Source organism: Poromitra crassiceps (genome assembly GCF_964638095.1).
Source record: "Poromitra crassiceps genome assembly, chromosome: 22".
NCBI lineage: Eukaryota > Metazoa > Chordata > Actinopteri > Beryciformes > Melamphaidae > Poromitra > Poromitra crassiceps.
In genome coordinates this window covers 25,044,908-25,071,947 of record NC_139647.1, presented here as the reverse complement: position 1 = coordinate 25,071,947, position 27,040 = coordinate 25,044,908, and the positions used below count along the sequence as shown (strand labels likewise).

At 44.8% G+C, this 27,040-nt stretch overlaps 2 pseudogenes across 2 annotated transcripts in view; both read right to left on the bottom strand.

Moving 5' to 3' along the window:
* Positions 1-3,651: 3,651 nt before the first annotated feature.
* Positions 3,652-27,040, bottom strand: part of LOC310795921 (deoxynucleoside triphosphate triphosphohydrolase SAMHD1-like) — a 28,279-nt pseudogene continuing 4,890 nt past the window's right edge. The window contains exons 6-16 of the transcript XR_014553970.1: positions 26,859-26,929; positions 23,508-23,642; positions 14,484-14,582; positions 14,238-14,346; positions 14,041-14,132; positions 13,773-13,891; positions 13,092-13,231; positions 9,482-9,565; positions 9,198-9,302; positions 8,284-8,421; positions 3,652-5,027 (exon numbers count right to left, since the gene is read on the bottom strand). The product of XR_014553970.1 is annotated as a deoxynucleoside triphosphate triphosphohydrolase SAMHD1-like (transcript). The remainder of the gene's footprint in view (positions 5,028-8,283; positions 8,422-9,197; positions 9,303-9,481; positions 9,566-13,091; positions 13,232-13,772; positions 13,892-14,040; positions 14,133-14,237; positions 14,347-14,483; positions 14,583-23,507; positions 23,643-26,858; positions 26,930-27,040) is intronic.
* On the bottom strand, positions 16,807-20,315 carry LOC310796062 (coiled-coil domain-containing protein 57-like; annotated as a pseudogene). Its single transcript has 3 exons — positions 19,515-20,315; positions 17,805-19,449; positions 16,807-17,079 (listed from the first exon to the last, which is right to left on the bottom strand). The product of its transcript is annotated as a coiled-coil domain-containing protein 57-like (transcript).

The following is a 27,040-nucleotide window of genomic DNA, read 5'->3' as shown; positions in this document are numbered from 1 at the left end:
CTGAGAATGAGTGATGCCAAGCAGAGTAGGGATAGTGTGTGTGTGTGTGTGTGTGTGTGTGTGCGCGCGCGCACGTGCATGCGTTTTGTGTGCGGTTGTTTTCTTTCCTGTCAAACAAGTTTTTTTGTTTTCTTTTCTCTTATTTCCTCTCAGACATTTTGTCTTTCCTGTCAAACAAGCCCCAGTGTCTCTTTAAATGCAGGCTACATGATTGCCTGGCACTGGCACTCTTGTTTGCCCCTGTGGTTACAGGCAGACGTGCTTCAGAAATACACAGAAATGATCAGAAATAGCTATATCAGTCACTAGTCAAACTAGGCTACTAGTGCTAAGCTGTTTGTTAATGGGTCTGTTGATATGCAAATGCACACTAGCATAATGCTAAGTGGCCAGCCATTTTGGTAATGTGTTAAATTGTAGCCAATGTTTAGAATAGCCACTGATATGCCTGTTGGAGTGTTGCTTGCTATGTGTGAAGGTTAGCTTTATTCATGGTTGCCATACAGTTTATAAAGTTAATTCCTTTAACTTCTTTGGTACCTCATTAACCTCAAGTCACTCTTAGATTATTGTTTTATTGATTTTGTGTGGAGGTGGAGAACAGAGGAACTGTGAGAAGAAGCTGTATCTGCTAGAAGTACACACACACAGAAGAAGAAGAAGAAGAGTGAATCTGATAAATTGATTAAGTTTCTTCATAGATCTAGTCTCTTCATTTTGATCTCAACGTGCACCAGATTGATACATTTTTACTTTAAAATGTAAAAAAAAATCTCCCGGGGGGCCATGCCCCCGGACCCCCCTAGGGGGGCTGCGGTCCACCATATACATTCTTTGGGGGCTGAGCCCACCCAAAGGTGTCATCCTAAAACCGCCCCTGCAATTCACCTTTAAGATCAGGATGGCTTGGAATGGCTTAACAATGGCTAACAAAACTACAACTTACTAATAATGCATCTGAAGGGAGGATAAACACCAAAGGACTGAAACACCAACACAGCCTTCTGCAGTCAAGGACACAGACTGAGTGTAGAGGCTGATTAGCCTCTTAAGTGCAGGTGTGTGGTGATCAGTCCAGAAGTAGGTGCAGGTGTGGCGTGTGTGTGTGTGTGTGTATAGGTGTATATGTGTGTGCATGTGTGTGCGTGTGCATGTGTGTGTGTGTGCGCGCCAGTGGTGGCTGGTGAGATTGGTAACAGGGGAGGTAGCTTTGGGCATTTTTTTTTCTCTTTTGCCCAAAACGCCCAAATCTCATTTTAAATTAGCATTAGGATTAGACTGTTGTGATGTCATTATTCAGTTTTAACCATCAATAATTGTTCCTTTTCTCATTATTTCATTTCTCAGAGTAAATACTGTATATTTATTTCGAGATTTTTGTCAATTATTTGTGCTGTTATGGTTATAATTAGCCTAGTTACTCACTTCTACACTATCTTAGATTGTGTTACTTATGGATGGCATGGAATTATAGTGAAAATAGATTATCCCCCCTTTTTGCTGGGGACCCCACTTTGAAAACCACTGGCTTAGGCTAGAACTGTTGCGAGAAGGTTTCAGGATTTATCTCTATGCATTAGGCTGTGATTACTATTTATATAAATCTATTTATTCACATAGATTCATGATATATTATGGTATACAGCCTACCTGTGACATCAATGTTTTGATTAATCTGCGCCAGTACCGAAAATGTAGCCTATTACTGCATGACTGATCCTATGATGTCTCACACTCAGGTGTGCTTTCACAAGACAGGTGTTGTCCATTCAATCAGCCAACCTGTCTTTATAATGGCTGTCTTGCACTGTTTGTATGATACTTGACAAAGTCTATGGCCGAAACTGTTGTCAAATAGCGTTAAATTACACTTAATTGCATCTGGAACGAGAGTGTGTCTTCCCGTGCACAGTGCTGCACTACTCTAGTTACATTCCAATTCATCAACTTTGGAGCCTTATTTACCCCCCCCTTCCCGACATCCTAGGTTGACATGCTTCATCCCAATCAATTCCTTATTTCTTCTACTTTCATATGATATAAAGATCACCACTCAAGCTTTAAAATTGAGCTTGCTGTCAGCTATCGATTTCAGGCCAAATTCAGTTAAAAAATGTGTGAATTTAAGGTTCGCGGGTTTTATTATAAAAAATTACAGGATGAAACTTCAATACGACAAAAATAGCGCTGCTCGGTGAACCATTTCCACGCCGAATTTAATAGAAGGCTCGGATAATTTGAAATCAATTGACTTACTTGAATATCCATGCTGTCTGTAGTGGAAACGCTGCAGTCGAGACGTTGCAAATATTCCAGTTTTCTGACATTGCAAAAAGCCCAGTACCGCGCAGCGCACCGCAAGGCTGAGGCTCCCGCAACTCGAAACTCGTTTTGGGTGTAATCCAATACAACGACTGTCTGGCTTGTGAACACTTACTGATTGATAAAAATAAGGGGTAAATATAATATGCTGCTACTGTCTCAGTAAAAGTCGTAAATCCTTCCTGTCAGGTCATCACAGGCAGCAAAGTGGATTTCACTTCCTACTTTGATTCAGCTTGAGAGACCAGACAGTGGACAATACAAATGTCAATCAATGTCAGCAATCTATCCAACCAACAACCAATTAGATTTCACCTGGTTTAACCAGGGTAAGGGCGTGCTCACTTCCAGCTCAATCTTATTGGTTGGAAAACACATCACTCTCACGTGTTCTCTGTGAATTGCAAATGTTTTTCAACCAATCATATTTTTCATTAGATAAATTACCAAATAAATAAACGCCCACAGGGCGAATGTTTTTTTATCTGCCTACTAAAGGCTGGGACCAGGGCCAGAGTGACTCTCTGCATGGAGCTCTCCTTTCCATCAGTTCAGGTCACTGTTGTTGAAGCATTTTAAGCATATAAGAATATAATGAATGAAAAAATGAGCGTCTGCACATCAGAAAAAACACATTTGATTGATATTTTATTATAAAAAAAAATGAAAAATGAAAAATGAAAAATGAAAAAAACAAAAACAAAAAATTATAATATTTTTTTTTATATAAAATCCCCAATCTAATAGAGGACCATCCTCCTATGCCTCACTGGAAAAACCTCCTCTGGTATATGACCATGCTGTAAGTCGCTTTGGATAAAGGCGTCATCTAAATACCAATAAACTAAAGTAAGTAGAGTATTAACCTATACCGAGTGGGACCTCTAAACTTATCTTATCCATTTCGTCAGCTCATGAAGTCCGAGTCCTGGCAACTTTCTCTGGCTTGTTAAAGTAAGCTATTTTCCCAATCTGTTCGTGTTGGAAAAATTACTTCTGGTCTGATGACAGTTCAAAACAGTCAATCCACACAGGAGTGCTTGTAGCAAATATTTACACTGCATCTACATGACTGACAGCTGTCGCAGAAAAGAGGAAATGTATTGGTCAGCTGTGTGTCCAAGGCAATATTATTTCAATGACACCTGATTATCTTTTCACATATGGATTTTCTCTCTCTCTGAAGCAAAACACTCATTGCTGCATGCTGGACTGCTTGGGTCACCCAAGCATTTGGGTGATAAAGGGAACTGTTTGAGAAGGCTTTGCAAAGGAATAACGATCAAGAGACTTAGTGCATGTTGCCCTCTGGTGTTGAGGGAAGGGAATTTTATTTTCAAACCATGGACAGCCACAATCTGTTTACAGACCCTTTTAAAGAGACAGGATCTCCCAATGAGTTAAGGTTTCCTTTTACCGTCTTTCAAAAATATAATTATTTTATACACAATGAGTATAACAAAACAAAGCAGCCTTTTGATCAAACAGCTTAGCAATGATCATTTGATGATACATTTGGGGAGAAGAAAACAATGTGAATGAATGGCATCCAAAATATGCCTTAACTGCAGTGGTAGAGATGGTTAAATTGGAGAAAGCAATGGGCAACTTGCAAGTTGAACTTACTGTGAATAAAATAAAGCACAACATATGTCACAGCAACCATAAAGAATCCCCAACCGATAGTTAATTAATTATAAGTTGTAAAATATAGAATTCCAAAAATAAATTCACATGTACAAACCAAATAACATTATATGCTTTAAATCCCCAAAACACAAATCAAATGCTCAACTTAAGACTCCATTACCCATATTGTAATGAAGTTACTTTCTGACGCACCACCATGCTCATATGACCTCCTGCTGATTAGTTACAGATCTTTTGTAAGCTTGGCAGTTGCGCAAAAACAAACAAAACAAAATATAGCTGCTAGCTGAATAAAACAATAACCTGATTCATATCAGCTGGTGAGCATGCTGTAAAAACACATTGCCCTGAAATAAAACAGTTTAGACAGCATAATTGATTGTCCAGAGTAGAGCATAGGTCCAGAGTAACTTTTAACTGGTAACAACTGCATGCTTATGATGGTTAATAATAAAATTGTGTGATTGAAGAAGACACATACCGGTACAGGATGTAGAAAGACAGAGCTTTCCTTGACATTCACATTATACGCTCATATTTTTCTTACTGTATGTTGACCCGTAATGATATGATCAGATGATAGTGGGTTAGAACTTAAAATGTGACAAATACAACTGCCAACGGAAAGGGAATGTAAAATAAAATAGATTAAAAAAAAATCAAAATAAAACAAAGGTATAAATAATCCTTGGCATGCGGACAGGGCTCAAACCCTGAAGTACAGGCACTCAATATCCAATAATGCATCCCTGTGTCTTCTATTTGGAGTAAAAAACAGTGTTCAGTACTTCAAATAGAACTTCTCATCCTTGCTGTGCTCATCAACACACTCACCTTGTAGAAAAATAAAAATTTTCACTTAAAGTAACAGACTGTCCCTTTAACCAACCTGTCCCTTTTTAGGCCTCTTCCTCTTCCTCTTCCTCGAACAGTTTGATTTTGGCCTTCTGTTGCCCGCTGATGCGTGCAGCGTCATCTTCAACACTCTCATCCTCAATGTTCTTGGCCCAGCTGTCTTTCAGAGGGGTCAGCTCAGGTGCGATCACATCTCCATCCTGAGTGCAAAAATCATACAAACATATCAGTGTGAATAAGAGCTGCATACCATAGAGACATTGCATGTAATAGGCCACGCCCATCACGGGGGAAAAGCTCCGTTCATTTCCACACACCAGCATCATTTTCCTTGAATTAAACATAGCTAAAAGCTGTTGTGTGGTGAGCTGCGCAGACAACAAATGTAAAAAATCGCCAGTTAGTTTTTTTGTACTCCTGAGCAAAACAAGGAAGCCATTGAGAATTGGCGAGAAGAAAAATGTGGATCTAGCTGTCAAGAAGTAAATTGGAGTGTTCATCTTCCGTATATACGATCTTTTGGTGCAACACGCAACCATGCACGTGACATAGGAGAACGCCAGGATTGGACAGGAGTTTGTGTTTTCCCCCGTCTTGGGCGTGGTTTCTGAATGATGACGCGTTATGCAGTGTCTCTATAAAGTGAGTTAGAGGCAAGAAGAACACAATTTAACATTACTGAAGGGTAATGGTAATCATTTAGTTTAGGGACATAACGCAGTGAGGGAGCATTTAAAAGTCTAAAACAATCGAACATGATCCAGGGAGAGAAAGACAATTTTATTTCATGGGAGGGGAACAGAGGATTGGGATTTTTTTTTAAGTTATAAATGTATATTTACACCTACTAGTCCAGCCTGATGTCACCATTAAATATAGGCCTACTGTGTTTTCCAGGTAGTAAAAGTAATTAAGAGTTTTTAATATAACAAATCCACTCCAAATGTTCATATGAATTGAGGATAACTGCGACAACAGGTTTTAGGGGGGATGCTGAAGCCCAGGATCCTATACGAGGAATCAGTGTGATGTCACAACGACAACAAACACCTGACTTCCAGGTGTTATGCGCAAATCCTTCCGCCTATGTAAATACATGCACCCGCACTAGGCACTGGAACATACATGGCAATAAAACGCCACTGAACAACCAGTTTGACGGTTGTTCAGTTTGACGGTCATGTTCGACTCACTTTCCATAAAGCCCACCAGCTTTGATATCTGTTGGCTAGTTGTTGATATATTGTGGCTCTAATATACAATTTTTATCGATGCGATAAGACTGTCATGGCAGCGACTTTCACTCCTCACTCTGGTGTACTCTGTTTCCACCCGGAATTATTTTGAAGCGAATTGTTTACCAAAATGTTGATCGGCCGATCCCTCGTATACAGCAGTTAACAAGACTTTAAACAGAACGACTGCACGGCTGGACTGCAATGTATTCTTACCGGTGCGATGGCCGGTGGGCCGCTGGGTAGTTGGCCGGTCAGGTTGGTGAAAAAGTATGTATTATGTATTTGATTGGGCCGGTAGCGGCCCATTCAGGCGTCAATAATGAATGATTCTGGTCTCTGGAGTGGCCCTCTAACCAATGCTAATGTATAGCATTGTAATTTAGGATGTTACCTGAAGGCAACACAGGTGGTGACAGCCAATGACATGCACGGAAAACGTATGTATGTGTGTGTGTCTCTGACCCAGCTCCATGGGAGAAGAACCACAGAGAGAGAAAGAGAAACTGTTCCTCGTGTTATATTTATTTCCTCCGTCTTGCTGCTGCTCTGGGAGTGCACGCGAGAACTGCTGCATTAACCCACTCTGCTAACAGACGTGTTGTTCAAAGATGTTGTTGGTGCTTCCTCTAACTCCACAATGTGCAAGATAGTAATAGGCTATGTGTCTCTGTATAGGCGGGTGCACAACGCACACACCCTGCTTAGAGAGCAGCGCACACATGGGCCGCGGAGCCTATAGGGCCGGTAGGGCTTGAGCCCGACCTACTTTTGGGGAGTTGGACCGTCGTTTTGTGCAGAGAGACTTGCATGTGGCAGCTGCCCTGGAGCGCCTGATTGTGTCTGCAGCTGAAGGGGAAAAGGTCAGTTTCTCGTCTGCTATTCTGTGTCTCTACGAGAAGGATTTTAATGTTGACTCTCTCGGCACACAGCTTGATATGTTGCCAGACACAATCAAGCTTTTCGAGGAGGGCGAGGAGGAAGCAGGCAAACCCCTAACCGTGTCATCTGTTGTGTCAGCAATGAACAATACACCTGTGGCAAAAACACTCCTGCCAGATGTACACAAACTGTTAAAGTTGTTTTATACAATCCCCGTGTCGTCTATCCAGCGCCGAGAGGTCTTTCTTCCTCCGTCGTTTAAAGACCTATTAATTGATATATATTATGTGATCAACGACCTATATGCGATCAACAATGACACAAAAAAGACTTAATAGCCTGATGTGCGGCCATACACACAAGGACTATTTGGACAAAGTGGATGTTTCGGTGATTGCAAGGGAGTTGGTCCAGAGCAACGACAAGAGGACGCAGTTCTTCGGCAGAATGTAAAGAGATAGAGAGAGAAAGATATGGTGAGTCTGGCGTGTGTGTGGAGGAGGAGAGAGGGGAGAAAGTGTGTGTGTTGCCGAGGTGCAGCATCAGCTGGTGCTTTTTTGTGTTTCACTACTATATGTGTATTATTCTATCCCTCCTGTTCGCAAAGTAGTAGTAGCACTATTTAAACCACGAGGCTGAATCGAAGTGATGCTTGATTAATTAATTGATTGATATCGGAATCGGATTGATATAGGCTATAACCACAACTCCGCTCCATTTCAGTAGCAGGGACAGCGCCGTACGGCCCTATGCAAATAGCCTAAACTCACCTGTCTCCGATAATAAGCTTCATTTAACTAATGGAGTAAACTTCAAAAAGTTTAATATTGTTGTCTGATGTAGTCTAGTCTAATTTTTGCGGTTGAGCCCGACCTACTTCCGCCTTCCGCGGCCCCTGAGCGCACACACATGCTGACATGCTGCGCTGTTGAGACGCACAGTGTGCGACTGAAATGTCTGCACTTTTAAAAAATCAGTGTTATGTTTAGTACTGTACTTATGTCTATTTAAATAAGTAAACGTTGAGTTCTCACTGGGCACGTTTATTCAATGCTGCAACATCATTACACCTAAAACCCCTAGACCGGGTCATAACATGTGGCTTTATAAGTAAATCCCCAACCCATGCGAGCGTGAGCGAAGGGAGCGCGAGCTCGAAAAATTGGGCCGATTCGAAATTGTGGGCCTGTCTGACACATGGCAGGTAGCTTTTTTGGTCCCAGTCCAGCCCTGAACGACTGGATGATTGGACAAAATCCCCTCTATCAACACCACCCCTGGTCAGACATTGCAAAACTTGACAATTCAGTACATGTTAGCATCTGACTTGTGCATATACCTGAGGCTTAGAGAAATCCATGTTCATGCACCACTGGACAAAGTACTTCTTGGCTGCCTCCAGCCTCCTCTCATCAGTCTTCTTGTAGTAGACCCTGATCAACTGCTCCGCAAAGCACTCTGGCAGAAGTTTCGACACCTAACAGGAATGACAGTACAGTGTCCATTCTAAGGCCCAAACAAGAGTACAGAGGACTGATAGAGAGCTTCGTCACACAATACGACAATCACCTGAAGCTCAATATGAGCAAAACCAATGAGCTTGTGGTGGACTACCAGAGGAACAGGACACCCCCTGTCCTGGATGTCTTCTAGCTGACAGGAAGTGAAGAGGGTGGACTGGACTCATACAAGTATCTTGGGGTCCAAATTAATATAATTAATGTGATTATTAGGTCAATTTGAAGGATTTTTGTGTCTGAAAAAGGTCGTTTTCTCAGCAAAACATTATGATGTCACAGTGAAGTTGACCTTTTACTTTTTGGATAGAAAATGTCCACTTCATTTGATCAGACTGTATGTGTGAAATGTTGTCATAATTAGCATCTGAATTCCTAAGAGTTATGGCTAAAATAAAATAAAACGTCTTCTGTGAGGTCACAGTGACCTTGACCTTTGACCACCAAATTGTAATAAGTTCATCGTTGAGTCCAAGTGGATGTTTGAGCCAAATTTGAAGAAATTCCTTCAAGGAATTCCTGAAATATTGCATTAACGAGAATTGGATATATGGATGGATTGGATGGATGGACGGGCGGACGGGCAGACGGACAACCCGAAAACATAACCCCTCCAGCTATGGCTGTCGTCGGCGGAGGCATACAAATACAATTGAGCAAACAACAATTTAAAGCTACAAATAGCTCATGCAAAAAAAGACATTTAAATGTTTGTGGTCATTGCTTTAGCTCTGACCTGGTTTTTCTGTATCGGGTAGGGCTTGGTAGGGTCATTCTTACAATAGAAATGGACATTATTGATGGGGTTCTTGCTCTTCATGCCATAGTCCAGCGTAATGACCTAAAAGATATGAGGGAGAGAGGTCTCTTTATCTCCACAAGTATAGACCATAAAAGGGAGTCTAGAAATCAAAACGATAATCAGTGAATCCCAAAACCTCAAGAAAAGTGAATTCCCCATTTTGGAGTGATCAGTAAATGAATTTGAGGAGATTAAAATAAATCAGCCTAGATACTCACGCTTATGACAAAGTCCTTTGCCTTCAGAACGATATCCTGAGTGTAACCCTGAGGCTTGGATTCGGCCACGTCACGTGCCCAGGCCTAAGGGAGGGGGAAGGGGGGAGAGATGGGAGGGGTAAGAGGTCTATATATTTAGAGGCTATGGTTACAGGTGACTTGTGACTTATTCCATCATGCCAGGACACTTTAAGTGACAGGCCCGGATGGCCAGAAATCATCACATCATTCACAATCAGATGTGAGAGTGGTCAGGTTCGCATTGTGATAGGAATTCTATGTAGTCTGGATGCAATCCATGCTGCAGTGTGCATGCAGGCAATGTAAAAAGATAGAGAGAGCAGGGCAAAGAAATGCAGACACAAATTTAAATAAGTACAACCACAAAACATAACCCAAGTGTAGATGATATTTAGAATCAGAATCAGAATCACTTTTATTGCCACAGTATGCAAGTTACATACAAGGAATTTGTCTGTATGCAGCGTAGCAGTCACATCAATATACAGAGATAAGAAGTAGGAAGAAAACTAAAGACAATCACAAAGTTGCAAAGTGTAATCAAATCGAGTAAATATATACAATATGAGTGGTGAAGTGTTCTGTGGATGATAAATATTAATTTACGTTGGATTTACATGAGATTTACAGACTGAGTTAAATAGACGTTAAATAGGCATTGGATTTACATGAATTTACAGTCTGAGTTAAATAAGACTTTACATTGAATGTACATTAAATTTACAGGCTAAGTTAAATAGGCATTAAATGTGCAGGGAATTTACAGTCCCAGTTAGACAGGCATTAAATTAGATACAGTATGAGTTCCAGTTTTATGGGGGGGAGTTCAGTTGAGTTTAGGAGGAGGTAGTGAGTTTGTGTGTGTGTGTGGGGGGGGGGGGTTGTTGGTGAGGTCCTTGGCGGAAGGGGGTTTCCGGGCCTTGTTGGTGAGGCTGATGGCGGTTGGGAAGAAGCTGGTCTTGTGGCGGGTGGTTCTGGTCTTGGCAGACCTCAGTCTCTTGCCGTGGGGGAGTGTCTTAAAGAGTTTGTGGCCAGGGTGGGAGGGGTCAGCCATGATCTTGCGAAACCGCTTCAGTGTCCTGGCTGCATGCAGGTCCTGGAGGGATGGCAGGTTGCATCCGATTATCTTCTCAGCGCAGCGGATGATGCGCTGAAGTCTGTTGATGTCTTTGAGAGTGGCAGCAGCATACCAGACGGTGATGGAGGAGGTGAGGATGGACTCAACGATGGAGGTGTAGAAGTGCACCATCGTGGCCTTTGGTACTTTGAATTTCTTCAGCTGCCGCACAAAGTACATCCTCTGCTGTGCCTTCTTGGTGAGAGCTCTGATGTTCAGCTCCCATTTTAGGTCCTGGCTGATGATGGTCCCCAGGAAGCGGAAGGACTCCACAGTGTTGACTGGGGAGTCACCCAGGGTGATGGGGGAAGGTGAGGCTTTGTTCCTCCTGTAATCCACAATCATCTCCATTGTTTTTTGAGCATTTAACACCAGGTTGTTTTGACTGCACCAAGTCACCAGATGGTCAACTTCCTGTCTGTATTCCGACTCATCTCCATCTGTGATGAGCCCTATGAGGGTGATATCGTCTGTAAACTTCAGGAGCTTGACGGACTGGTGACTGGAGGTGCAGCTGTTGGTGTACAGACCGAAGAAGTAGGGAGAGAGGACACCGCCCTGGGCAGCGCCGGTGCTGATGGACCGAAAGTCAGTGATGTGCTTACCCAGCCTCACGTGCTGCTTCCTGAACAAGTTCTCAACTAGAACGACCGCAACGTGGACTTATGCCTCCGCCATTAGTTCATTCTTGAGTCCAAATCGCCATTTGAGGCAAATTGGAAGAAGTTCCGTCAAGGCGCTCCTGTGATGTTGCGTTACAGAGCTTGGAAATTGGGTGTGTGAGGTCACAGTGACCTTGAACTTTGACCACCAAAATGTAATCAGTTCATCCTTGAGTCCAAGTGGACGCTTGAGGCAAATTCGAAGAAATTCCATCAAGACATTCCTGAGATATCGCGTTAACAAGCTTGAAAATGGCATTCAAGAGGTCACAGTGACCTTGACCTTTGATAACCAAAATGGAATCAGTTCATCCTTGCGTCCAAGTCGATGTTTGAGCCAAATCAGAAGAAATTCTATCAAGCCGTTCTTGAGATATTGCGTTAACCAACTTGGGAATGGCGTTCGTGAGGTCACAGTGACCTTGAAGTTTGACCACCAAAATGTAATCAGTTCATCCTTGAGGCCAAGTTAATGTTTGAGACAAATTTGATGAAATTCCGTCAAGGCTTTCCTGAGATATGGCGTTAACAAGCTTGAAAATGGCGTTGGAGAGGTCACAGTGACCTTGACCTTTGATCACCAAAATGTAATCCATTCATCCTTGCGCCCAAGTCGACGTTTGAGCCAAATTGGCAGAAATTCCATCAAGCCGTTCTTGAGATATCGCTTTAACGAACTTGGGAATGGCATTCGTGAGGTCACAGTGACCTTGACCTTTGACCACGAAAATCTAATCAGTTCATCCTTGAGTCCAAGTCGATGTTTGATGAAACTCCGTGAAGGCATTTCTGAGATGTTGCGCTAACAAGCTTGAAAATGGCGTTCGAGAGGTCACAGTGACCTTGACCTTTGACCACCAAAATCTAATTAGATCATCCTTGAGTCTAAGTCGATGTTTGAGGCAAATTTGATGAAATTCCGTCAAGGCATTCGTGAGATATCGCATTAACAAGCTGGAAAATGGGGTTTGAGAGGTCACAGTGACCTTGACCTTTGACCACCAAAATCGAATCAGTTCATCCTTGAGTCCAAGTCGATGTTTGAGACAAGTTTGATTAAATTCCGTCAAGGCATTCCTGAGATATCGCGTTAACAAGCTGGAAAATGGCGTTTGAGAGGTCACAGTGACCTTGACCTTTGACCTTTGACCACCAAAATCTAATCAGTTCATCCTTGAGTCCAAGTCGATGTTTGAGGCAAATTTGATGAAATTCCGTCAAGGCATTCCTCAGATATCGCGTTAACAAACATTGTACGGACGTACAGACAACCCGGATCCATAATGCCTCCGGCCTGGCTATCGCCGGTGGAGGCATAAAAATCACATGTCATTAGGGTGACCAGATGGGACAGGAGGTTGGGGGTTGTGGTCACGTCCTCCAGTAGGCTATATATTTCAAACATAACTACAGTACATGTGAACCAATGACTCAAACGGGTGGCTTAAGGGGAAAGGTCATACGGATTAAAATTTATAGAATTTAGAGTAACATGACTAACTGTGATAACTGATCATTTGTTATGAATATTATGGCGATCAGTTACAGATTGATAAAATAGGTTTGGTTCTGCTCGTTTCCCCTCGGCCACGGACCACCCATATCATTATGCAAAAAGGACGCTATTACGTTAATAAAGGAGTACTCGTTCATTAATTAAGAGAGTACTCGAATATTTAAATTACTTAAAATGCCCATCCCTACCAGGATCCCGGGACAAGTGCTTGTAATTTGGGACTGATACGCTACGTCGTGAAAAATGAAATGTCAAGCGTAATGGACAAGTATACACGAAGACAGGAGCACACACCGGGTTCTCCTCCATGGGTTTCTTAGGCTGAGTTTCACCCACAAACTTGTACAGGCGCCGACAGACAATGTTGCGTAGAATCTGCCTCGATTTAGCCAGATCCGGGGAAGAGGAGTGGAGTATTTGTTCAAACACAGTGTCTATAGGGTTGGACAGAGTAGAGGACCGGTCAGACAGATCAATTAACGACAACAAAGGTAATTCATTTCATACATTTCTCGCTGGGACTTTACTGTCAGTAAAGATAAAAGTTTGCATATTGAGTTGACAGTAAAAACACAAGAAAATAGACTCAGAGGGGTAGAGAGGACTGATAGAGCTTCGTCACAAGGTGCAACGACATTCACCTGAAGCTCAATAGCGAGGCAAAGTGACCGCCTACTTCCTGCTTCAGCACTGTACCAGAGATTTTTATCCGCCATTTATTTTCCCATAGACATTTTGTAAAATGCTTATAAAAATAGTTTTACTTCGTCAAACCAAACGGTTCAGCTATATTTAGAATCGGGAGAGACCATAGAACATTTCACTCAGGCCAAAACCTAAAAAACTACATCGAAAATATTTTCTTTAAATCCGCAATTTTTTTAACGTATCCTGGTATCTTGCCTATCTCCTCCCTGTTTCTTAGTGTTCTACAAACATGAGCTAAGAGGACATACTGTAGTGGCCTCCACTGACCTGTCAGCTTGGTGTAGGCCTCCATGTCATCAATGGCAGAGGAGAGGGTGAACATCTTCCCCCCTGAGCCTTCGATCTGGAAGTGTTCGTTGTCTGCTTTTATGAAGGCCTCTGTGATCCTGGATAATCAATTCCAAAAATGTCATTTTTGAGAACATCTATCACACAAGATATAGTGAACCATAGACCAAAGGCGAGAAGCTACATGAGACACAAGACCAAGCTACATCAGATGTTGCCAAAGTACTAATGTAGGCAGAGCACTCACATGGTCTCTATGATGTTGCCCACTTTGTGCTGGTAGGCTCTTCTGTAGAGACAGTTCCTGGTGTGGAACAGATCATACAGATTCCCGACTTCCTGTTGAGGGAATTCACATCTAGTTCAGTCTTCTTAACTAATAATGGGAATGGATTGCTGTTTAAATCAGAGCTGAAAGTGGGGGCCTGTTTGCATGGTGAGCACCTTGTCTCTGGTGCAGATTTCCTTCTTCCCGTCCACCTCGCACACCCTGGCAAACTGGAGGAAGCGGTGATAGTCAAAGTTATTCTGGATGCCCAGGTGGTAGCAGTCCCTGAGGAGAAACCAGTGAGAGATATACTGTATGAAGAGAACTAATAATCAAAACGATATCGGATCAGGTCACACGTATGAATTCTTCATCAGTCCGTGGTCAAAAGTGAATTATCACAATTAATCAATGAGGCCCACCTGGCAAAGTAGTCCAATTTATCCACATCGATGCCATTTCTTTTTGGCCACAATTTCATAGAGGAAGGACTTGTCCTTTGACCGACCCTTGTACGGCCACTGTGGAGACAGCAGCACAACACGGCATTAGACACAGTCTGGTTAAACCAATGGTGCAACTGACTGGTTGGTGATTAGGGCTGTCAAAATTGGCCAAAAATGATGTTCAATTATCCCCTTCTAAAAAAACACAATTAGGTTCGAACAGTGTGTGAAATACCCGGTGGCAATCGGAGGCTCCCCCCTACCTAGTGGTCCAGTGTTATGCTGAAATCTTACACAGATGCATACATAGCTGTATAGCTACAAGATTGCATGGATGCAAACCAAGGCAATCAACTAAGGTGCTTTCTCACTGGCGCCCGGGTACCGTTCCCGAGCACACTTGGTGGTCTGAGGAGCGCTTTGGTGTGCCCGGGCACGGAACACTTGCGAGTGTGAAAGCCAACTGTTCCGAACCACATAGACAACAAACGGGCGAGGATAAACTCCAGGCATAGTTGATGACGCAAGTGCACTCTGTTCCGTTTCCGAGCGCGGAAGAAATGTTGTAATGTGAAAGCTGACCAGTGGGGGAGAGGGGAGGCAATCGTTCCAGGGTGCGGAACGGAATGAAAGCAATTGTTCCCAGTGAAAAAGCAGTAAAGCACCCTAAGTTATACAGATTTTCATACACATCACCAAGGCTAATTTTGTTAACAATAAGGCCACTCACAAATAAATACAGTATACTCTGCAACAACTCCAGGCACATGCACAGATAGACCCCAGGAGGTGCTCAAGCACCTCCCCTTTTGGCCTCTGATTTGCCATCACAAGACGGTCTCTAGTAATACTTCCTTGGCATGGTAGGCTATAGCTTATTTTTTTTATTATAGAGCTTTGATTTGCTTTGATTATTATAGATAGGTAGGCTGTACTTGCAAGCTCTTTTCTTAGTAACCTGCCCATCCCTGCTACAGATGGCAGGTTAGAGGTATGCAGATATGCATGTATGCCTGCCTGTACAGATCCAGATTGTTATCAAGGTGTTATCATTTACTCTGGATTGTGAAGAAGAACAATGCTGTCAAGCAGGTGATTTCCGTGATGAGCAAACATTCATCCAGAGTGACAGAGAGGAGGAACTAATCATCTCTGCACAGCTCTCAAGATGCCAGGTTAGATGTGTTTTTGTTGGTATGCGTACATTGGCTATAGAGGTACAGTAGTAGAGGCAGGTTCATTATTAGTTCCTCATCTCTGGTCATCACTGAAGTCATCTGCTGCAGTGTTGGAATGAAAAGCCATGGCACATTGTTGTCCCATCCCTGCCATAACACCATAACATCTTGTTACTTACCGACATACTCTGCATACCAACAGAGGCTCCTCTGACCTGCCATCAGGGCAGAACTGGGCACAGTACATTGTTTGCTGTTTTTAATACTTTAATACATGTAGTGAGTCAGTCAGATGAAGGATGATGCTTTAGTCAGGTTTACAGTATTTGATTCCCACTCCTGTTGACTCTTTTAATGAAGCGCTCTATTGAGATGAAGGTGAAAGCAGGTCAAAGCCATTGTCCCTTATTAATTTAGCTTTTTAAATGGCTTAATAAATCTATACCAATCACAAAGGAGGAGATGTAGCTAAAGAGAAGCAGGTAAGAATTGAGATGTGTACTGTGTGAAAGGGGCTGGAACTCAACATCACAGATGTCCCTTACCACTGTGTCAATGTTTGCCTTATGAAGGTCACCTGCTGGACTTCATATCTTACCCAACTTGTTCTCTACCACTGCATCTCTGGGTGTGTGCTATACTTTATAAAAAAAAGCCTCTACCTAGCCAGAATTGGCATTCATGCAATGGTCCAAGAACACTACGTTCTTCCACACTTCCCCTCCCTTCCCTTCACTGGTCCATCCATCCGGACCATCAGCCCTTGATATTGTGGTTTGTGATCTTGCTGACCCTGCAGCCTGTCTTGGCTGGGTGAGGGTGTAATGTCATTCTAGTGGGTTTCCTCCTCTCTTGGGCCTGTATCTGTGTCTGGATAGGGGCCCTGACCCCCTGCACCCTCAAATGGACATGGACTCCAGCGCCGCTGGGCTCAGCCAAGTCCCTGGTGCTCGGGTCCCCTTCACCTTCAATGAGTATTGACGGACTGAGGCCTCGGTCCAGCATCTTTCACACTTGCTTCAGCGAGCCCTCCGATGCCACCGCTGACATCAGGGGTCCGGCCGGGCGGGAGGGGTGCAGAAGCAGCGAGCTCGGGGATTGGCTGAATGGAGGAGGCGTGTTCACTTTGCTCCTTGGGTGCTCAGGCCCACCTGTGTCTTTGGGCCCCTGGGTCCAGGGTTTGGCAGCCACGTTTGTGCCCGACCTCCACTGTTGGTCTCAGAGAGCAGCGGCTGAACCACAATGGAGGGCCCCTGCTTCTGAGCGTACTGCAGCTCCTGGGAGGTGAGCTGGTACTGCAGCTGTTCCAGAGAAGACAGACGGCCATGTTGGTCCCCCTGCTTCTCTATGGAGAGCCTCTCTGGCTCCATTGACTGCACTGGTCTGACAGAGGCCTGGGGGACATGTAGTCCAGCAGTGCTGGTGTGGGCTCACAGGCGGTTGCCCATCTCTATTCATAGCTTTCAAGGGGCGTTACGTGCTGCCGGGAACGCCCACCTGGCGGTAAAAAAAAAACTTGTTGATTCCGTTGCCTGCGAGTCGACTCACGCTGTTTGTTCAGCCAAAGTGCCGCATAGCCTACCTGTTGTGCTATCGGTTGCACTAAACCGACGAGGAGACACGCCTGGCTTGTGTTTTACAGAATCCCGTCGGAGAAAGAAAGGAGAAGGTTGTGGATTTGTGCGACGTGGTTCAGTCGCTGGGCAGGGGAAAAAAATTGCTTTTTTTTCTACCATCAAAGTACACACGTCTTTGCTCTTTGCGGGCAACATTTCATCAAAGGTAAGCTCAAGTAACGTTACAATAATGATTAATACCCCGTTAACGTTACTTGAGCTTACCTTTGATGAAATGTTGGCCGCAAAGAGCAAAGACGTGTGTACTTTGATGGTAGAAAAAAAAGCAAAAAAATGTTGCCCCCAGCGACTGAACCACGTCGCACAAATCCACAACCTTCTCCTTTCTTTCTCCGACGGGATTCTGTAAAACACAAGCCAGGCGTGTCTCCTCGTCGGTTTAGTGCAACCGATAGCACAACAGGTAGGCTATGCGGCACTTTGGCTGAACAAACAGCGTGAGTCGACTCGCAGGCAACGGAATGAACAAGTTTTTTTTTGACCGCCAGGTGGGCGTTCCCGGCAGCACGTAACGCCCCTTGAAAGCTATGAATCAGCTGCTGCCGCTCCCTGCTCAGACGGGCGATACAGCGAGCCGCCTGCTTCAGCTTGGCCTGCAGGAGAGGTGCGTTTGGTTTACCACCTGGCACGTCCCCTGGCACACCGGCAGACCTCAGGCCCAAGGCCAGCTGCTGCCGCCGGAGACACAGGTTCTCCTCCTGGAGCTGTCGCACGATCTCACTTTGTTCACACACAATGGGCTCCCGCCTGCTAGCAATGTCCAAATTCAGTGCCGAAACCTGGTTCCCCAGGGCAACAGACTCCAGGTTGTTGAGGACATTTCCTTTCTGGTACTCCTCCTTCTCTCGCCTCACTTCCTCCAGCTCCATCTCTACTGCGGCCAAACGCTGATGAAGACCCGCCTCCTCACACACCCCCTTCCTCCGCTGATTGGCCACTTCCAGACGTAGCTCCTCCCCTTCCACCTGCTTGGCATGGCACTGTTGCGTGAGGCTGGAGAGGGCAGACTCCAGATGTGCCACTCTCACCTCCTGCTTCTTCAAGGCAGCAGTGTTGCTGACTTTCTCCATACGCAGACCGCCAATAGTTTCGTTGAGTGATCTGATGTGGTTCTGTAGGTACGTGTTGTCCAGAGCCACGGGGGCCAGGGCCTCAACAGGTCTGTCTGTGGCTGCAGCTGGATTGAGGGGTCCTACAGGGCCCTCTAGCTGTCCCTCCAGGTGTCTGCACCGAGCCTTCAGCAGTGACACCTCCTGCTCCAGGCCATGACTGTATTCTGGAGGAACTGGAAGTGCTGTGCTGGTTGTAGAGGAGTTGCCAGTGGGCTGTGCTGGTGGTCCACTAGCCACCTGTATGCTGGTAGTAGGGATGGTGGAGGAGATGACAGGGCCGCTTGGAGGCTGGGCTGGGAGATGGCTGAGATCCATATCCTTCCTCATCTGGGCCACCACAGCCCTCAGGCTGCTGCTCTGCTGCTGCAGGCGACGGATCTCCTCCGATGCCAGATCACTCATGTTTGGTGTGAAACCCTGTAGTGCCTGGTCTCTCTCCACTGTAACAGAACGCAGTAACAGTCAGGTCCTGTAGCTCTCTGTCTCGTTCCCTCAGCTCCGCCCTGGTCTGGTCTCTGGCCTGGGTCAGGCCCTGTATGAGCTGCTCACTGGCCAGGTAGTGTTCAGCCTTGGTGTCCTCACAGCGTCTCTGCCACTCCAGCTCCAACTGGACTCTCGTCCGCTCTAAAGCCTTCTCTCTGTCCAGACCTGCGCCCAGCTGCAGCTTGTATCTCTCCACCTCCTCCCTGCTCCTCTCCAGTTCACCCCTCAGTTTAGCCTCTCTCTCCTGCAAGGGCAGCATTTCCGTCTCCTTGGCAACAGCCTCCTTGGAGGCTGTTGCCAAGGAGGCTGATGTACAGTACTTGTCCCAGCCAACTTGTGTCACCTCCAACTCTGAGCGAAGCCTCTGTGCAGTCTTGTCTCTCCGTTCCAGCGCTTCCCGCTGGTCGCTCTGTGCCCGGCGCGCCTGTGCAGCCATCACCTCCATGTCCTCCTGCAGCTTCACCACATGTCTCTCAGCGGTCTGCAGCTGCTGGGTGTGGGCCTGCCGCTGGGCCTCCAGCCGGGCCTCGCACTCCCTCAGAGCCCGGTCCAGATCCTCGTGTTGTGGTTATCCTCCTCCTTCTTCAGTTTACAGACCTCACTGCTGGCAAGGATCACATGATTAAGGAGCTTGAGGACAAGCTGAAAAGGATGGAGACCAATCTTCCAGGCGCTGTGTTGGAGCTGGGTTTGGAGCTGTTGACAGAGCTCCTCAGAGGCCTGCAGAGCCTCCACAGCCTGGACCTGGGCCTGGAAGTGCACCTCCATCTCTTTAGACAGCAGCTTCACGTGGAGTTCATGAGACAGCACCACACCTCGCATCTCATCCATTTTCAGGTTGAACTCGTGTTCCCGGAGTCTGAGATCGTTGTCAAAGTCTGCCGTCATCTCCCGTCTCTGTAGGGCCAGCTCTCCTTCCACCTCTATTATCCGGCGCTGCAGATCCTGTTTCATCCTCTCATACTCCTCCCTTTGCTTCTGAATGTCAGCAGCCATAGAGCCCTGCAGCTGGTCCAGCTGCAGGCTGTGCTTAGCAGCTCGGTGCTGGCCGGCCCTCAGCTCCTCCTCCCTCTCCTTGGCCTCCCGGCCTCTCAGCTCCTCCAGCTTGACTACCTGGATACGCAGCTGGCTCAGCTCCTTCTGTCTGTTGCTCTCTACAGTCAGTGACATGGTGGCCACAGCATCGTATCTCTCCAGCTCTGGGTCTCTCTCCTCTAGGACCGCCAAGTTGAATTGGAAATCCTCCCTCAGCTGCTGGAAGCGTTGCCTCAGGGAGGAGCGCTCGTCCTGGGCCTCTTTGAGGGAGCTCTCCAGCTGCTGGAACCTGAGAGACTGGAGCTCCTTCCATTCCTTCTCCTTACTGGCCAGCTGAGCCTCCAGGTCCCCATCTGCCTGCATGGTCAAACTGGGATACACCTAGGAGTTTTGACACCCTCTTCTCTTGTCTTCCATGTGACGTAAACGCTTCCCATGGAAATCATCCGGTACGTTAACACATTGAGTGCCAGCGACGCCATATGGCGTCATTAGAAATTTACCGTAGAGTGCCAGCGACGCCAAATGGCGTCAATAACTCTAAATTGTTTTTTTGACGGGGGGGGGGTGTCCATCTCAGCTTCTTACATCGCCTCTTACAATATGAGAGCTATTGAATGTGTCTAACCTATTTTACAGAACCCTTAGGTGGTGACAGCGCTCTCCAGATGAGAGAACGTGGAGTAAAACACACAGAAGAAGTCGTTGGGGAAAAGGAAATCGCATCGCATCCGTCCGTATGCAGCTGCTTCATTGAAGCATAACGTTTAGCTGTGCCCCTGCAGCAGCCAATCTGCTATCACAATTGAGCACCTCCATGTGCGCTGCAACAGCCCATTCGCATGATCAGCCGTGGATTTGTTATTATTCTCAACTGGAAGCATGGGAGCTGGTACACGCGGCTGTAAAAAAGCTGGATCTAGCGGACTTTTCAAGTGCTGAGCACACGCAGAGCAAACAGCAGAGCCGAGCAGAGCAGAGAGACACTCCTCCCACAACGGGGGGGGGGAGGAGGAGGGGGGGAGGTGGGGCACGCAGAGCAGCACACAACACTGACCCAGACAGACCCAGACAGCAGGACAGGGTTGGCAAACGCAAGCCAGAATATCCGATGCCCACCAGCAGAAGCAAGAAGCTGCAACCAGCAGCGCACGCAGGGGCCAGCGCTGCTGGTTGCAGCTAAAAATATTATTCTTCCAAACAAAATTCCCTGGCCTTCACTGTTTTATTGAAGGAAATTATTTTTGAGGTGTGACTACATCAGAAAATTAGCTTCAGAGTCAGTGATGTGCTTGAAATGTTTAATTTCACAAAAGGCTCATTATCTCAGCTCGTAGAAAAAAAGGTCTGTTTTTCGTTCAATCAAGCTATCTTCTCCGGCTCATAACTAAAGAACGGAAAATGGGATCAATAAACTTTTTTTTGCAGGTGATAGAAGAGAGTCTCATCGTTATTTGTGCGTGTTCAGTGTTTACATAGTAATTATTAAAGAAATTATATGACTGTTTTAAAATGCATTGCGGCCTATGTGGCACAGCAAGCAACCTTTTGCCCAAGGGCCGTGGCACTCAAAGTGTTAACATGCTATTCACATTTTAGTGGAGAGCAGCAAGTATAGAGAGCAGCCACTCTGCTGCACTGTTGTGGGGAAAGCCATCGTTGTCCAAGTCGTTGAGCGGGCGTAGGGTTTTTGAGGTGAAACGGACTGAGCACAAGTTTTAAGTTCTTCACCTTAGAGTTGCACAGCGCTGCAGTGTGTTGGTCAGCCAGTCTCATGTGTTACTGTTGAGTGAGCACTGCTCTGCTGCACTAACATTAATGTTGGTCTCCGAGTGACGGCGAGTTCAGAATGTAACGTTCGTCTGGCAAAGGTCATTATTGAGTCATTTGAAGATGAACAACAAGATGTTTTGACAAGATAGGCTGTCTGCGCCATATAGTCTCTGGACGCTGCGGCGGCACTGCCGTCACAGTTAAGTTCCACACACGCAAAACTGTATGGGTGCTACTGCTGTAAATTATTTCATAGCATGTGTGACATAATTGCACTGTACAGCCCTCACTGATGACATCACAATTGCGTGATTGATGACATAAATTCAGACTTTTTCCTCCGAATTCATTACATTACGTCATTTGGCAGATGCTTTTATCCAAAGCGACTTACAATAACACATTTTTGTCAGCAATAGAGCAATCAACTATGCAACACAGTCTATGACAGCTACAACTTCTGAAGAAATAGTGGTAAAGTTTTTTTGTTGTTTTTTTAGAGAGAGAGAGAGAGAGAGAGAGAGAGAGAGAAAGATGTTAGTTCAAGAAGGGGCCAGGTGGAGCCTGAAAGGTGTGTTTTAAAGTCCCTGGAAACCAGAAATATTTCTTTATTATTTAGCATTTTGAGTTCATCACATCACAGGAGCCTATGTTAATAAGCCACCAGCCAAATTTGAACGATGATGAACGTCGCAAAATATATAAATTTAGGTTTGACAGTCCTGGCAAAAGTCATGAGAATCAATTATTTTTTAGAGTGTATTTTCTCCCGCGGACTGTGTGGGCGTGTCCCGTCTACAGCAGGGAAATTTCCCTCTCTCAGACCTCTCTCCTCTCCTCGGAGAGGGAGAGAGAGAGAGATGGTTTGTGTGTGTGTGTGTGTGTGTGTGTGTGTGTGTGTGTGTGTGTGTTCGCGTGTTGCTGCGCGCATAGCGTACTGACGGTCATCTGTCTATCTGTCTATCTGTCTGCACGCGCGCACACACACACACACACACACACACACACACACAGCAGCGCCGCAGCAGGCAGAGGAGAGGTTTCTACACACCGCCGACGAGACTAATCTCTGCTCTGCCACTTCGAGTGCACAGCGCTTCTGTCTCCCTCCCACCGTGTGCTGTGTTCGTTCGTTCGTTCTCTCTCTCTCTCTCTCTCACTAGTCCAGAGAGAGAGAGAGAGAGAGAGAGAGAGAGAACGAACGAACGAACACAGCACACAGAGTGGGAGGGAGACAGACAGACACTGAGCAGCGCTGTGGGGGCAAAGAACACCCGTGTACAAAGGTTATATAGAGCTTATGACCTCATAATCTCCTGCGTTTTAGCACCTCGCGGACTGCTCTCTTCAATGAGGAAGTACTTTGTAGAATCTTGTAGAAAAGTGTCGATTTTAAGGCTTTGGGTTGAAAGTAATGTATAATAATTTCGGAGGCACACAATTACTAACATAAGACCCTAAATAACATAGTTAGAACGTTTTTGTGGATTTTGGTTTCCAGGGACTTTAAGTTTTTGACGAAAGATTGGCAGTGAAGCGGCCGTCCTGACCATAGGGGGGAGCTCATTCCACCATTGAGGTGCCAGGGACGAGAAGAGTCGAGATTGGGATGAACGACTTTTGAGCCCCGTAGTGAAGGGGGGCGAGGCGTCCTACACTAGTGGAGGAGCGGAGGGAACGGTGAGAGGTTTGGAACCTGACCATAGATCAATTTAGCCAAGTCACACACTTTTCTAATGCTTAAAAGTCTATACACATTTGTAGTGTGTGTTAATGACTGACCGAGACGGGTCCACCGATCTGCTCCTTGATGAAGTCCAGGTCCTCAGGCAACACCAGGCCATGATCCTTCATCACCGGCTCCAGGCCATTATCACTCACCAGGTAGTCAAACATCTCTTGAGAAGCAGTCTCATGCTGCAACACAACAGGCACACAGATGCATATTAAGATGAGAACGTGAACATTCACCATTTCAAATTGTCTTGACTCACTAATCAAACAGAAAGAGCTTATCTAAGAGTTTACTACAATGACAGGCATACTCACATATAAATGCTCATGTGTGGTTAGAATTAAACAGATTCATATCTTCACAGCGACTGAGAAGGTGTCCTATTTATTTCGACATATTCATATAGAATTATCCACGACAATAACAGTCCAGGATACAAACTTGAATGGTTCTTATCTCTCTCACGTTTGATAAATTGTATTAATGACACCATGACTAAGAGTTCTTATCACTGAACCTTATCAGGCTGGACACTGTAATAATGACTATCTTAGTTGACAACTGTTTTGCTTACTAGTCATTTGACAGGAATTGCTTAGCAGATCAGCCTTGGTTTAATTATATACAAAAAACACCATGCTGTTCACTTACATAGTTCTGGCTTTTTGAAAACTTCTTGTTAAACCATATTTTAAGAACACCGGAGAGGTCAGGTCAAGCTTTGTGAAACTAAAGTTTTAGCTTCCGAATTGCTAGAAAATAGCCAAAATAAACAATAAATAATAAATAAATAATTGGACAATCCAACAGCATGTTTGGGCTGGATTATTACTGTGGTTGTGGATTGCAGACATGGGACCAAGTCACTTCGGTCCAAGTCTCAAGTAAGTCCCAAGTCATTTGGTCCAAGTCTCAAGCAAGTCCCAAGTCATTTTGTTTTGGGCAAGTCAAGTCAAGTCAAGTCACAGGTTTTGTCAAGTCAAGTCAAGTCGAGTCCCTAGTTAAGGCAAGTCAAGTCCCAAGTCAAGTCACTTTTTTTTTCCACGCCCAAATACTGCAGTCTTACCTTTGTTTATAAAGAAAAAAGACATGGTATTAATACCTGTCTAATAGTGGTGATATTATTGGCCAATTTACAGTATCTAACCCGTTCAAAAAGTATGACAAATTTAATTTGTATTCTAATCATTGATATTCAGTGAAATAAATGTAATCAAACAAAAGTCAAATAACTTTATAAACGCTTATTTATTTCTTAACTGCTTCTCAGTAAAAAAAAAAAAAATCTGCCACGTCAGTTTTAAACTGTGAATTAGTGACAGGCTGACAGCCATACTACAATGTAATCAAACAAAAACAAATAGCTTAAACTTAGAGTATTTACCTCTTCTCAATCAAAACATATTAATATAAACAAGGCTAGGTGGAAACGTAGTAGTGCAGAAAAGCATTGTTGAACCTGTTGACACACACACACACACACACACACACACACACACACACAGCTGACAACATGTACCTCTCCCCCCTCCAACCCAGGGCTGACACATAGGCTACATTTGCATAATGTCCCAATATGCATTGTGGTTGACAAGGAAGCAACCAGATGAAGCTAAATAAGTGGTAGATAGTAATATTTCTTTTTACCAAATTTTTACCACAAGTTGTAATATTTCAATGTTGGCCAAAATAAAAATTTAAAATTGACTTTATGAACACCCTAAGTCTAAAGCACATTTTCAGGCGGGGTATATATACATCTCACAACTAGAACGAGTTGTAGGATGATTAGGAACTTTGGAGACCACCGTGTTGCGCAAGCTTGTGCATAATATTTTAAGATCTCTTGGCGTGCTCGCAGTCTACAGATCGAACCGATAGTCTACGGGCCTGCGCTGGCCAAAAGTATTTAATAAATATTTCCTCTCAATCACTGTTAAACAGTGAAACACTGACAGCCAGACTACAACATCAAACGTTCCGCCCCTGTCCCTTCTGCCTGTTTGAAGAATATCGCAGCTGTGTGCAATCCAGTGACATGATTGATTGACGGCCAGTCATCCAATCACGACAATGCTATAAGGCGGAGCATGACTGGATGACAATTTGTCATTGGATCACTCAGTCATGTTCCTCCTTATAGCATTGTCGTGATTGGATGAGCGGCTGTCCGTCACGCTCCTCTCTTCGTCTCCTCTCCAGCTTGCACTCCCCGCCATGCACTGACTGACGCATACCGGACAGACAGAGAAACTTGGACAATGTTATGTTATGATTTAATTATTTAAACAGACAAACACAAACAAGTCATCCAAGTCATCACCTCTCAAGTCAAGTCAAGTCTCGAGTCTTTAACTTCCAAGTCCAAGTAAGTCTCAAGTCATTTATGTTTTTGTCAAGTCAAGTCACAAGTCATCAAAACAGGGACTCGAGTCGACTCGAGTCCAAGTCACCAAGTCTCAAGTGCCCATCTCTGGTGGATTGATAGATTCTTAGGAATCTAGCATATCCTTGCTGCTAGAGATAGTTTTCTGAAGTATCTAACATTGGACATTGGTTTAAAACAGTTCCAGCTTGCATATTGACAGCAGATGTGTCTTGTCGTTCAGTTGGTCATTCAGCCCTTTCAATCAGAGCCTCACAGTGCTGGAACTGTGTGCCAGCACTTATCAAAGAACTTAATACAGTTAAATACTGTTTGTGATTGAACCAGTCCAGTTTGACAGTGCTGTGTTTGTCAGTGATGTCATACATAAGCATTGTGACATTACTTTACTCCCTGGCGAAAGTCGTTCCACTACTCGTTACATTACTTTTGCGTTACTAACATCGCTTGAGTGAAGTAATGTGCGTATCTCCACCCCTCAAAAGTTGTAGACAGCGCTGCCATCCCCCCCTCCCCCTACAGCCCCCCCAAACTGACTCGAACTCCTATGAAAGTTGGTGCTACAATGGATCGGCCAGAGGGATGACTGCCTCCGATTGACATGAAACATCCTATCGTCACTCCTCATGCCTAAATCTAACCAATCATCACTCCTCCCCGTCCCTCTAGTCCATCCATTCTAGCAATTAACGGCTTTTAACAGTCAGCTGTGGTGTTGCGCAATCGTGCATTAAAAAGCACTGGAAACATTGGATGTTTTTTTCCAGAATCCTGCAGATTCAATCCCGATCCTGCTGATGTTTGAAGGATTTATGTAATGCAAGTAATGACAGTGTTTGATTTAGTAACTAATGTGATTACTGGATTTAGGAACCATAACGCCTTACACTACTCGTTACAGACAACTGTAATGTGATTACAGTAATGTGTTACCCCTCAACACTGACCAATATATGACATGGGACTATAGAAACAAAATTAAAAAATATATATAAGGGGGACAGTTTCTCACCTTCCATTTCAATCCTGGACGCGCTCTGGGGATGAACATGCCATCGAACATATGGGAAAAAGGTCCATGTCCTGGATAAAGAGGGATATGGAGATGTTACTGATTTGTTTGCGTGTGCATTAAACTATTCATGTTTATATCTTACCAAGTCTTGTACCAAATAGAAGCTACTGAAGCTACAG